This window comes from Elaeis guineensis, chromosome 11, assembly GCF_000442705.2.
Source record: "Elaeis guineensis isolate ETL-2024a chromosome 11, EG11, whole genome shotgun sequence".
Taxonomy (NCBI): Eukaryota; Viridiplantae; Streptophyta; class Magnoliopsida; order Arecales; family Arecaceae; genus Elaeis; species Elaeis guineensis.
Window position 1 is genome coordinate 120,355,915 of NC_026003.2, and position 14,567 is coordinate 120,370,481.

General features: G+C 34.2%; 1 long non-coding RNA gene across 1 annotated transcript in view; it reads right to left on the reverse strand.

Moving 5' to 3' along the window:
- Positions 1-3,217: 3,217 nt before the first annotated feature.
- Positions 3,218-14,567, reverse strand: part of LOC140852466 (uncharacterized) — an 18,034-nt gene continuing 6,684 nt past the window's right edge. The window contains exon 3 of the long non-coding RNA XR_012135322.1: positions 3,218-5,882. This is a non-coding gene — a long non-coding RNA (uncharacterized lncRNA). The remainder of the gene's footprint in view (positions 5,883-14,567) is intronic.

Below are 14,567 nucleotides of genomic sequence, written 5' to 3' on the forward strand. Positions count from 1 at the left end.
GTGTGTGTCCGTTAGCACCAGAAGGTGCATGAGAGGTGCCCAACTAACGTCTCAGTGTAACTGTCGAAGTCGGTGGACCATTCATTCCATTAACCTCTGTGCTCTCTCTCGTTGCCAACCGCCGGTTGCGGGTGTTGCTATCGACGCAGAAAGAAAGAAAAAAAGCATTTTACTGGAACCAAAATGACAGTGATCTCGATTGAAGAGGTCATCTTTGAAACTCAGCAGGTCTTCCATTTTTTTTTTTTTTTTTCTTCCCTTCCTCAAGCAAGAGAAAAATAATAATAATTATTTTTTTAATAAAATAGATAATTATATCAATTTGATGCGAGAATAATTCAAAAAATCAAGATATAAAAAATTATATAGTACCAACGAACAGTCATCTCCTTACTTTCATAGTCCATCATCAGAATGTTCAGCAATAGAAATCACCGTCTAATATGCTGCGGTGTTTGTCTTTCGATAGGTATACTGGACTCACAATGCAGCAGATTGATAAAAAAAAATTTAAATATTTTAAATAAATAAATAAATTTTAAATTATTTGATATTTTTTTGAATCCAATAAATAATGATAGCAGAATCATTCTCTAAAAAAATTTTGATCTTTCTGCATACACGAAGCTGCTATCAATTATTTTTCTTCAGTAATATTAACTTTTGCAGCTCCAGATGGTGGGCATCTCAGACATACGGAGGCATGGGGAACAGCAATAAACATTAAGCACAGCACCTCATGATTTCTTAAACTTACTTGAACTTAAATATATTGTTGCTACCATAGTTTTCTATATGCCTAGCTTACCTGGGCAAGCATTTAATATTTATGATAATTTGTACACAATTCTCTTTTAAAGCAAAACCTTTTAGAGTTATCGCATACGTTGCAAGATCAAAATGTTTACTCATTGGTCCTGCATACCTGTCAATGTCGGACAGACATCTAGTTCACGTTGGACATTAGATAAACATCCGGTTTCTTTCCCATTCCACGTAATGTGTACGACGGAACTGTTTCGCTAAAAATGGACATGCGTTCAATTCGATGTGGTGGTTCTGTAGATATTTGGCTGCCTGACGTTTTTTTTTTTTCTTTTTTCGTTTTTTCAGACTCAGAGGAGGGGCAGACTGTGACCCAGCTCTCTTTGCTACGCCAAAGGACTCGAACAGGTGACCGGCAACAACTTCAATTGATTACCAATTTTGGCACCTTCAAGCCGCATGGCTAATGCATCTTATGCAGATATTTCTGGTCCTAAAGTTTTCATTATTTCCCTTTATAATGTCAAGCATTAGCTTAATTATGTTGCAGTTTTATAATAGCTGAACTAAGGAAGGTTTCATTGTAGATTTTTGACTCGATAACAGTTGTATACATTCAGATGAATAAAACAACTAATTTGATGCTAAAATTCTCGAACAGCAGAAAAATAACAAACAAGTCTCACAAATCACATCCAAGAACACTCAACTGATGAGATTCAACCATAGTATAGTCAGGTAACTGTGAAGCTAAAGTAAATATCTGAAATTACGAAAATGGAAAAGAGCACAGGCGACATCTAAGAACATAAATTAATATGGATTTGGGCAGGTACAAGTAATAACAGGCAAAATTTTCACTTATTTATCTTCAACTCTTGATGCGAAAACTCAAAAAGTACACATACGATCCATCCATATGCCCAAAAAGCAATATCCTCTTTTGAAAGCCCAGATTCCCATGATGACAGGCTATAAGCATAAATGCTTTCGCCATAAACGTTGTCTTTTTTTTTATCCATTGATTAGAAGGCTAGTTCATGAATTGGGAACTTGCCATTAGATATGGGTATTGGGTCGGGCTGCCTATTACACAGCTCGGCCCAGCACGAATTGGGCCGTGCCTGGCACGGCCTAGTTGCTACCGTGATAGGCCGTGCCAAGCACGGCACATATAAAGGGGCCGGGCTGGGTTGGAGGTTTTGCGGCCCGCGGCCCAAGTCCGACACGGCCCATAAGGGTCTAGGCTGGCACGGCACGGCCCGCATGCCAGCTCAGCCCTCTTAAGATGGACTATACCTTGGCATGGCCCGTTAATATCCATTTATATTACTTTCCCAAATTACCCCTAAAACTAGCGGTGTTATGGCTGTTGGAGGGGTTAAAATTGTAAAAATTTTAAAAATAGCTGTTGACAATTTTTTTTAAAAAAAATAGCTATTACGGCCATGCCTAACAGGCCCACAGGCCAATTGGGCGTGCCTGGCACGGCCCGCCACCCCTGGGCCTAGGGCCATGCCCGGCCAGGCACGGCTTGCCACCCTTGGGCCTAGGGCCATGCCAGTTCAAGGGGTTTGTTAAAAGGGGCCGTGCCTGGCATGGCCCATTAAACTTTCAGCCTGGTGGGCCTAGGCTGTGCCGTGTTAGGCATGGCCCATTGACCATCTCTACTTGCCATATTGGCCACAGTTTAGGCTCATGCAACTAAAGCTATCATACTGGTCATGGTTTAAGCTGGTGCAACTAAACCTACCCTCAAAATTCCCACGGATTTGGAAAGAGATGTTAGATAGATGAAAGACCTTGATACAGAATACCATAGACCACAAATTATAATGTCCAAGAACTTGTAGGAGTTAACAATAAAACAAACTTTAAAGAAATGAATCCCTTATCAGCAAGAAACACAAACAAATAAAAGGGGCTCAATGGATCCCAAAGAACTTGGAGACAAGTAAGGACATTTTCAAGTTGGCACAGATGGACATATTGGCATTATGAAGTCAAAATAAAAGAATAGGTCTATCAACATCAATGGGTAGATTTTCTAGAGGGCAACATTTATAGTGACATGAAATGCAGCTGTCCTTGCTAATACATAGTTTCGCCATTACATGTGTAGATATGGCAGGGATGCAAATCTTGATTTTGGTAAACCATCTGTAAATGAGAATATATGTTTATCATAGGAAGCACATGGCAGGTATACTCCAAATCCAAAAATGGACTGAAACCTCAAACAGATGAATAATGGCTGATTCACAACATGATATATACGTAGATATAATGAACTCTGGAGTATGATGTTATATGATTTGTCAAAATTTTAAAATATAAAACTACCGTTTTTACAAATATGAGCATCAGCCAAGATGAGAACTATGGCTGTAAAGCAATCGTCACATCTTGTTGAATTAGTAAGTTCCAGAACTTTCTCTGTTTGTACCTGTGAAGAGTTCTGAACTATTTAAGAATTTGAAAATTAAAATTTGTCACGAAATAAACTGCAAATAAGCATCAAGAAATACACTTAATGATGAATTTAAAGGATAAATGACAGATAGAAGTTACAATTTATACTTCTTAGACATGGCCTCAATAAGTCAAAATCAACCAAAAACATGGTTGTCAAAAGCAAAAGGGCCCCAAGGCTACAGGACCCCCATATTGCCTGAGGTGCTAGACACCAAAAAGGCTCTTGCCTGAAGAAAGAAAGGCACTAATTCAAGGAAACTTCAATAAATGTATTAGAAATAAATATTAAATGTATCTAAAAACAAACAATACATGCATTATAAGATCAAAGTTTCAACATCAAAAATCATAATTGTCTTGTACATTAGATATTGTGCTTCACATTTTTTAAAACATCATATCGAAATAGAAGCAGCAAAAATAAATTGCTGGACATCCTTTAGTAGCTTCAAAATTCAAATTATGATAGCAAAATACAACTTCCTAGAACATGTTTGATATTTTTAAACAAAACCAAACTCAAAAAAGTAAATCACCAAACATCCTAGTGTTGCCCTTTATTTATAACAATACCAGTAGACCAAAATAACCCTCAAAGTAAAGCTAACAAAGCTCTAAAACAATGGAAAAAAAAGGGATAGGAAGTATACTGTGGGACATTGGAAAGGTGCTTGCCAAAACTCCTCTCCCACTTTGTCCTAAGAACTTGCCTAGATACCACCTTGGTAAACTCCTCTTGCCCAGGATTGTTGAGGCGCTTAGGGGCTTCCTCCTCTCGCCTGAGTGCCTAGGCAGGTGCTTGGAGTGCCTTTGACAACACTAATAAAAAATTTATGGTGGCATTCCATTCACAGCCTTCATATTTTTAATTCAAATTACACAAGGGAGCTTTCCTTTGAGGACCACAACATTAAGAACAGGTAAAAAGAAAACGAAGAAGAAAAAATATATTAATGTCATGTTTTGATTGCTAATGCTTGATCCATTGTTCATTGCATAATCCTCCAAGAGGTTACTCCTATGTATTAGCTACATATTGACCCCTTCAATAACAATAAGGCATCCAAGCCAGCCTCTAGAGTATTTTCCCTCATAAAATTCGTAAGATACCACAACATTAATGCATCAAAGAAGTTTTTTTTTTTTTTTTTTTTGGGTTTAGTCATGATGTGATATCAAGCCTATGATAGAACAATGGTTAGACAACAGATATCAATTAAATAACAAATCTACAACCATGAACCAATCATGATGTGATATCAATCATCTAACCGCAGGGTCTTTCTTTCTTTATACAAACTTTTGAGGTATCTCCTAGTTAGTGTCATTTTTCAGGAGTGAGAAGTTCATCTTTAGTCTTTTAAAATCCACATTACCAGCCATCTCTCATACGCATCATATTATATAAATGGTGTTTCATCCTAGTTCAACCACCCCGCTTGGAAGATTCTTTCAAGCCTTCTCACTCTGTTCACATCCCATGCTATTATCTAAAAGACATCTGGTTTATAAAAGCAGAATTGAAGTTACAAATAAACAAGGTTGAAATTTTTCCAAGATTCTTTCCTCCTTAACGCTAGGTTTGGGATGTGCAAGTCTCCAACTCCTAATCTACAGACCCTGAATATAAGTGTTTTCCATCTTCTCATTAAACAGGAATAGATGGATGCTCATCCAGAGATCTTGATCTGTAAGAGGATTTTCCTCCTTGAAAGCATTGTATACAGAGTGTCAAATAAATATAGAGCTTAAGAGTTTTCAGAATGAGCTCTGATATTGATTAGAACTTGAGGCCTAGAGTAGAAGCCATCAACCTTATATTCATGGTTGTGGAGAAAAACATCTTGTATTGGTCTCTTTTACAAGGCTAGCAATTTAGGTTCAGAGTTAACCAGACCTGACCCTTTGGATCCATAGGTACAATATAGGCCAGCCAAGTCAGGTTCAAGTTGACAGATGATAACCAGTCGTATAGGACCCATGCAAAAGTATATACTAGTATTGTACATAATGTGGCATTTTTGTCAACTCATCTTATATCTTTTTAACTACTCCCTTTTAAAAATAAATATGCTCTAGATTGGTCCTTGATTCCAGCAGAACAGATAAGCAGCGTAGCAACAAATAACCAAAGTGCATTTATCAATAACTCATGTAGGTGGTCTGATTTTGTTACAACTATCCATTAGAAAATAATACACTAAATCCTAATTTGTTCTTCTGATCCCTTCCACAAGTTCACTGATTTCCAGTTTCCCTTCTCTCTGGCTCTTCCTCTCACCCACCCATCTTTTCCTCTCCTCTCCTCTTTTCGCTTCTCTTATTCTTCTCTCCTGTCCTCTCTTCTCTGTTTTTCTTTCACCTCTACTCCTCTCATCTCAGGCCACCCAACAATCATCACACCCAGTCTCTATTTCTCCTGATCTGGCACCAGCCCTCTCACACTTGACCAGACACTGAGCCTTGTTGTCACCCCGCCAATTGGGTGGAACTGCCTCACTACCATCATTCAGCCACGATATCGTCCATCAGCATTATGCAGTCCCACATGGCAAATAGAATACTCATATAATACCATGGAACAAATTGTTGTAAAGAATAGCCATCATCAAAGAACCACTTCATGAGCATCATCTGCATAACTAAAGGTAGCACACATGCAGTATTATGGACCAGAACAAAAATAAGAATATCATTCTAACCTTTTACAATTACAAGGGCATGCAAAATTAATTACAGTTTGAACACCAACTATATCAAGCCCCTACACAACAACAAAGTATCACAGATTAAAAACTTTGTGTTCAGTACCAGTAAGAGATAAAGCTATGGACATGATTATCTTCTAGCATGGAAATAGGAACATAGGGGCCTCGATAATATTTGAGACCAAATGGATGTTAAGTCACAAGCACCCAGTTTGAAGGACATAATTCCTCCATCAAAGAGAAAACCAGATCATACATCAGCAAGCATGCAAGAGAAAAGGTAAGTGCATATGCACTATCTAGTTGAAACGGCATTATAAAAAAGGGGAAGGATATCTACTAAATCAAGCAACAACATCCGTTGAAATTAGAAAATCAACTTTTTGCTTTCTAAATAGTTCCAAAGCCTACAAACATGAATAACTCCAAAAATTAAATTGCCAATATCAAAGCAGTCTAAAGAAAACAAACAACTGATTGGAGCTTCTACAGAAATTTCAAATAAGGATTTGCATAAACTTTTCAAGATAATATCTTAACAAGTGTCAGTATAGCAGGAAAATGGCTGAGGCCACTACATTAAATTGATGTGATTTCTTTACTGAACTCCATCTCCTGGCAGCAATTAGCATGTATACAAAGGCAATAATACACAGAATTACATCATGCAGATCTTAGCTAAAGCAAAATTAGCAAGAATTTTGCATTTAGAAAATTCCATGGCTACTAATAACATTTTAAACAAAGTACAGATCCTTAACTATAGTGTAGCAAAAGAAATGTGATTGTTTCTATCAATAAAAAGGGGAGCCATAATAAAATATAGGCAGAAAAGAATTAGTTTATTCCCCTGTGCTTTTGATCTTGGCCATTTCAGTGCAAAATCATGTCAATGAGCTAGATTGGGCTGAGAATAAACATATGGAAACCCATTCATGTTATCCTAAATAGGACTTATTCTGTATAGCTTTAGCTAACACACATTGACAATGGTTGAAGGAGGTATCAGATATGGCAGTAATGGAACCATCATGCCTCCATTATGCCCCATGCTGACAAAGATGGTGGAAAATCTAATAACAAAGGAAATGCCTTGACCTAAACAAACAACAGCATGTCCTTCTTCCATGATTCAAATGCCATCTCCAACACTTTCATCCCACAAGTTCAGTAATACTTTGTATTTAGAGGAAACAAAATTCTATCTATAATTTTGTTTAGGCCACATACTGCCACGTTTTCTTTAAAGTATCCTAAACCAAGCAGAAGGACAACAGATATAACACAGAAAGATGCAAATGACCGTTATTGCTGCCCATGATCACTATCTACTCTTTCACTGTATTTATTTGTAGAAGTTACCAGACCTTTTTCCACTGTCACTGCTTTCATCTCAAACCCCTACTCCTCATCCCCAAATATTTTGCTGTTCTCTTAACTCCCCATCCCAACCTGCTCTATTCCCATTATACCTACTTTCAGAAGAGGCTCAACCTAATACCTGCTCAGTTTAAGCACAAACTGTCACGCTCCCGACCCGAGATTGTGAATCGAGAGTCATGGCAACCGCCGCATACTTATAGAAAACTCTTCCCATAAGCATGCAAGGCATCTTATCATATTATCCTAAAACAACAGCGGAATAATTAGTCAATAAATTAAATCCAAAACATAATGATCTAAATTCTTCTTTAATATCTCAATAAATTCAACAATGATTCATAGGCCTTACATCAAATTCAATAAGACTTTCAACCTAAAATAAAAGTATAAGGATTCTGCTTCTGATCACTCTTCCATTCATATCTTGTATCATCTTAATTCCTCAACATCTGTAAAAACAGTAAAATAGGAGGTAATAAGTTAGACAGCCCAGTATGCAATGATCACTTCTCAACAGATTTCATCAGGCATTTAAGTAAATAATCATTTATAGAAAATAAGCATATAGAGTTCATCAATTCGAAATCAATTTTAATTATGCAACATAATTCATGCCAAATTCATTTCTTTTTCGAAAATTTAAGTTTCTTTCCAGATTTCAATTTCTTTTGTTCTTAAATTCTTTTCGTCAACCATGAGCTATGACCATATTTTTCCTGTGGCAGGGGTTATAACACCTCGTATCTTCTTGCGGTGAGCTGCGAATCATCTGGCAGCAAAGTCCTTCGGAACCGCTGGTCTCTCTGGCGGTTTGTCGCTGGTCTCTCTGGCGACGTAAACCCTCAGGACAAATCAATTGCCAACGTATATGCCCCCATTGGCAGGGTCCTTTACATAGTCAGGTTGTCAATTCATAATGTTTCTTATATCATAATTCTTCATAAATCATATTTCATATTCTAATTTCGATAATAAAACATATAATCATGTAGTATCGAAATCAATCAATATAATGCATCATGGAATCAATATGTTCAATCATGCTTCATCATAATATTTCAAATAAGATATTTTCATAATAAAATATCATTCATCTAATTTATGCATCGTTTCACAAATCATGTCAAAAAAAATACATTATAATTTGCCGATAAATCTAGAAAAAGTGAAACATTACTTACCTCGAAAGCATTCCAATAAATCCACATAATTCTATAAATTTTTTTCCAAAAATTCTGTTCGTAGATCATATCGCAATATCCCATGATCAAACATCCACAATCCTATACAGAATCAATTTCAATAATTAGAAAGAATACGAATATCATATTTCAACGGTTTAGATTGGGTTCGATCATCTAATTTCATCTAATCAAAATCTAATTAGGACCTAAACGATCCAAAGTTTGACTATCAGATCAAATCGGATTTGAAGTGATAGGACCGAGGTTTCTTCATCGATTTCATAAAATCAAGTAGAGAGAGATAATTAGAGGAGAGAGAATTCATGAGGTACAATTCGAATTGATCAGATGACACAATCCAACATTATGATTGGTCCAATATCTCGAGTGGTGAAATCAACATGATCAAATCATGATTAAATCGGGATCATGGATAATTAAATTGATAAATATCGGATCTGATCAAGGTAAGTACCAGTACATTGCCCGATAATCATGGATCAGAGTTCTTCATTAGAATCAGATCAGGACTATTAAAAAAAATTTCTTCATTCACTAACCTTTTTAGAGAGAGAATCAATCAAGAGAGAGAATATTTTAGAGAGAAAAAATTCTAGAGAGAGAAAATTTTAGAGAGGAAAAACTCATCTTGGATTCTTCAGACAATATGATTCAACAAATTCGATCGATCAGATCAAATCATGCTGAAATTATCATATGGATAATTCAATAAAATCATAAGAAATAAAATCTAAAAATACCTGATCTGATCAAAGTGGATGTTGGTGTACCGTCCGACGATCACAGATCAAAAAATCCATCACGAAGATTATTTAAATTCGTCATCATACTTTTTAAAATTCTAAAAATCTTAGGAGAGAGAAATAATCTAGAGGGAGGATTCTAGAGAGAGAAAGTAGAGAGAGAAAGTTCAATTCTAAAGAGAGAAAATACTAGTTCAGGTTGAAGGGAGAGAGGAAAGAGAAAGAAACTCTCTTTCTCATATTTTATTATTTATATCATTATTTATTAATTAATTTATTTTATTTTTTCTTTCTTCTTTTCTTTCTTTCTTTTTTTTCTTCATGGAAGAGAGAGGAGAGAAAATCCTATTTATTACTATTATATTATTATTATTTTATTTTTCTTCTTCTTTTTCTTTTTTTCTTTTTCCTTTTTTTTTCTTTTCTTTCTCTTTTTCCTTTTTATTTTTTTCTTTTTCTTTTCTTTTCTTTTTTTTTTCTTTTCTTTTTCTTTTCTTTTCCTTCTTCTTTTCTTTTCTTTTCTTCTTCCCGAGCTTCCTTTGGGCCGAAACAGGGGATCTCACAATCCCCTGTTGGCTGGCCGGCCGGTGGTGCAACCGACATGGGGCGGCCGTCGGCAGGAGGAGGGTGACCCAACGACAAAAGGAGGGCCAAACCGGTGGTCGGCGGTGACCATTGGCGTCAGAAAAATGGCAAAAATAAAGGTTTCTTCCGCAACAAAATCCGACGACTCCGGTCGCCGGCGAGCATGCACACAGGCATGGGAAGGAAAGGGGAGAAGAGAGGAAGGGGAGGAGGCTTACCTCCGACGCCGGCGAGGCTTTTTCGGCGAGCAAATTGGACGGGCACAGGTCGGTCTTCCGCGGTGGTTTTTCGATGATTGCCGTCGACTGGGCTTAGGATCTTCGGTGGAAGGGAGAGAGGAGGGATCTCCTCCTTAAATAGAGCGAGAGGAGGGATCTTTTTCAACTCCGATTGGAAGCCGGCGAGAGGAGGAAGAAGACTCCCTTCGGGAGTTCTTCTCCTCTTTTTTTTTTTTTGTTTGGGCTTTGGTGGGCTGGGATTCTTACTCGGGCCGGGCCATCACATTCTTTCCCTCTAAAAAAAATTTCATCCTCGAAATTTTTCTTGCTCGAGTCTTCATAGTTTCTTACTTGAATCTCATCCATAAATATTTCAATATTCTAATTCTTGATATAAATTCATTCTTAAATCATTTCATAAGAAAAAGTCGGTACATCAATATCTATCTGAAACGGAACCATTCATTTTCTTATTTATCAGGACCAACATCTCAAAGATTGTTAATATTTCAAGAATTTTGAAATTATGCTCTCATTCCCTATAAAATAATGTTCAATACCTCGTAACTAAATCAAAATCAAATCTATCTCTTGTGAATAGAAGAAAATCAATATCTTAATTCTTGAATAAGAATTTTATTTTTCATCATCATTTATTTATTTTTCAAAATATTAATCTCTCTTAATTTCAACCCATCATAAGATAGGAAAACATACTTCTATGAATCATTTGATGACATCCTAATCAATCAAAATTCAAAAATATTTTTTTCTTATTCGTACTTTCAAAGGTTGAAGATTTATCATTTCAATCTCATTCCCGAACTTTTGATATTTTAATTCTCGATACAACTTCATCATTAAGTCATTTCATAAAGATCAATATCACCATTATTGATTGAATCAATATCACTATTTCTAGTCATCGAAATTTTCTTACTCAAACCCTCAAACTCTTAAATATTAGCAAATTTTATCATTAAGTCATTCCATAATAAAAAATCAATAACTCAAAAATTGATCTAAATCAAAATTATATTTTTCTTATAATCAAAATCAATGTCTCTATTCTAAGTAAGTATATCAATTTTCTTTATCTAAACATTAACAACTCTTAATTAATCGATTCATTATCAAATTAAATTATAAATAACTCCAATCCATCTTTTGTAGAATAATCGTCAATATCAATAGATAACCTCAATCTTTTCTATTCAGTCAGAGAAATAATAATGATCAAAAAAGTTCAAACTTTAAATTTTATTATACCTTGGAGATAAATATTTGAGTATAATAATTTAACATCAAAATTATTATTCGATAAATAATCTCAAATTCTTTCTAATAAATAGAGAATTATAAAATTTAATTCTAGGATAGAGAAAATTTATCTCTAAATATTCTAAATCTAAAATAAAAAATCAAGGGTCCACTCATCCTAGAATTAGGATGCTAAATATTTTTTTTTTAGCATAGTAGGTGGAAGCACTACTTTAAAAAATCACATTAGGATATCTAAAATGATTCAAAATTTTAAAATATTATTCTTTCTAATATCAATAAATTTTTTGTATCAAACCATATCATCTATCATAATTCTTTAACTCAAAAGATCAATATTCCTGACTTACTCAAAGTAATCCAGATTACCATGCTTACGCTGCGCACTCTAATCTAACAATCAAAATTTCTTAGGTTTACCAAAAAAAAGTTTGATCAAATTATTTTTTTATCTTATCAATAAAAAAGATCTAAAATTTTAAATTTCAATTGAAGTCAAAGATTAACTTTCGATTCTCATTCATACTTCTACTGGTATACAATAATCTTGATTAACCCTTGAGTCCAATATCATATTTAAACCATCATATAGATTTACTATAATCAATATGAATCAAATTTTTAATTCTCATATCAATTCAATTTGATAATTTTCAAACCAAAAATCCTTATAAGTCAAATCAATGAAAAAAAATCCTTCGATGCTCCACCAAATTTGGACATAATCAGAATATATAAGAATTTCAAATCATTATTTTTTTTCTAAAATTTCTATCATCAGGATCTTCAATATCTATCAAATATCCTTCCATAACAATCATACAAGCTTCAAAAAAATTAAATCTCCATTTAATAGTAGATTCAATTAGGGACCTCGTTAACAAAAGCAAAGAAACTCCATATCAATTCCTAAATCCAAAATTTTTAAATTGTAAATTCACATGGATCCCTTAATCTGAAATAAATATAAATCAGATCTTTTATCTTAATATAAAGATATCAATTTTTCATTAACAACCTCAACAATAATATCAGAAAATCTCTTGATCAACTTAGATACGAAATCTTTAAATTGAAATTTCATACACATCATGTAGTCTCCAAGAGACATAATAAGATCCATTATTTAGATCTAAGGATGATGATTAAAGATTCCAGTACGATGAATATCCTATAATCTCAAAATCAATTTCATCGATAAGACATAGGTTTCTTTACAATATCCTCAAATATGCATTCATCCTAATATGCCACTTTATATATGATCCACATACCAAGTTCAATTTCGATAAATATTCCAATCAAGCATCATAAAAAAAAAACTTTCTTAGCCCATTCTGGAACAACATTTTATTATCAAATCTTTATCTTGCCAATAATAGTCAACTTCTCAACTAGAAGTAATATCATAGTATTATTCTCACATCGAATTTGAACTTACGATTCACTTGAATAACCAATGATCAAATTAATAACCACAATCCTTTTGTGATTACTTTCGATCAAGATCTAACTAATCATATCATGATCTATAGATTATCCATCATATTTTAAACTCCATATGTCATAATCTCTTGCGATCCTTTTATACATAATCTCAATGTTTAATCAAAATTTATAAATATTTCTCCCACTACAATCATCAAAGATCTACACTATAATGTCTCTGGTGTCTATCCACTTACACCCATTCTATATCTGATTCTGTGTTTCATAATTCATCCACTTATGCTCTGATACCACTTTAATTGTCACGCCCCCGATCCGAGATTGTGAATCGAGGGTCATGGCAACCGCCGCATACTTATAGAAAACTCTTCTCATAAGCATGCAAGGCATCTTATCATACTATCCTAAAACAACAGCGGAATAATTAGTCAATAAATTAAATCCAAAATATAATGATCTAAATTCTTCTTTAATATCTCAATAAATTCAACAATGATTCATAGGCCTTACATCAAATTTAATAAGACTTTCAATCTAAAATAAAAGTATAAGGATTCTGCTTCTGATCACTCTTCCATTCATATCTTGTATCATCTTAATTCCTCAACATCTGTAAAAACAGTAAAATAGGAGGTAATGAGCTAGACAGCCCAGTAAGCAATGATCACTTCTCAACAAATTTCATCAGGCATTTAAGTAAATAATCATTTATAGAAAATAAGCATATAGAGTTCATCAATTCGAAATCAATTTTAATTATACAACATAATTCATGCCAAATTCATTTCTTTTTCGAAAATTTAAGTTTCTTTCCAGATTTCAATTTCTTTCGTTCTTAAATTCTTTTCGTCAACCATGAGCTATGACCATATTTTTCCTGTGGCAGGGTTATAACACTGCGTATCTTCTTGCAGTGAGCTGCGAATCATCTGGTAGCAAAGTTCTTCGGAACCGCTGGTCTCTCTGGCGGTTTGTCGCTGGTCTCTCTGGCGACGTAAACCCTCAGGACAATCAATTGCCAACGTATATGCCCCCATTGGCAGGGTCCTTTACATAGTCAGGTTGTCAATTCATAATGTTTCTTATATCATAATTTTTCATAAATCATATTTCATATTCTAATTTCGATAATAAAACATATAATCATGTAGTATCGAAATCAATCAATATAATGCATCATGGAATCAATATGTTCAATCATGCTTCATTATAATATTTCAAATAAGATATTTTCATAACAAAATATCATTCATCCAATTCATGCATCGTTTCATAAATCATGTCAAAAAAAAATATTATAATTTGCTGATAAATCTAGAAAAAGTGAAACATTACTTACCTCGAACGCATTCCAATAAATCCACATAATTCTATAAATTTTCTTTCAAAAATTTTGTTCGTAGATCATATCGCGATATCCCATGATCAAACATCCACAATCCTATACAGAATCAATTTCAATAATTAGAAAGAATACGAATATCATATTTCAATGGTTTAGATTGGGTTCGATCATCTAATTTCATCTAATCAAAATCTAATTAGGACCTAAACGATCCAAAGTTTGACTATCAGATCAAATTGGATTTGAAGTGATAGGACCGAGGTTTCTTCATCGATTTCATAAAATCAAGTAGAGAGAGACAATTAGAGGAGAGAGAATTCATGAGGTACAATTCGAATTGATCAGATGACACAATCCAACATTATGATTGATCAAATATCTCGAGTGGTGAAATCAACATGATCAAATCA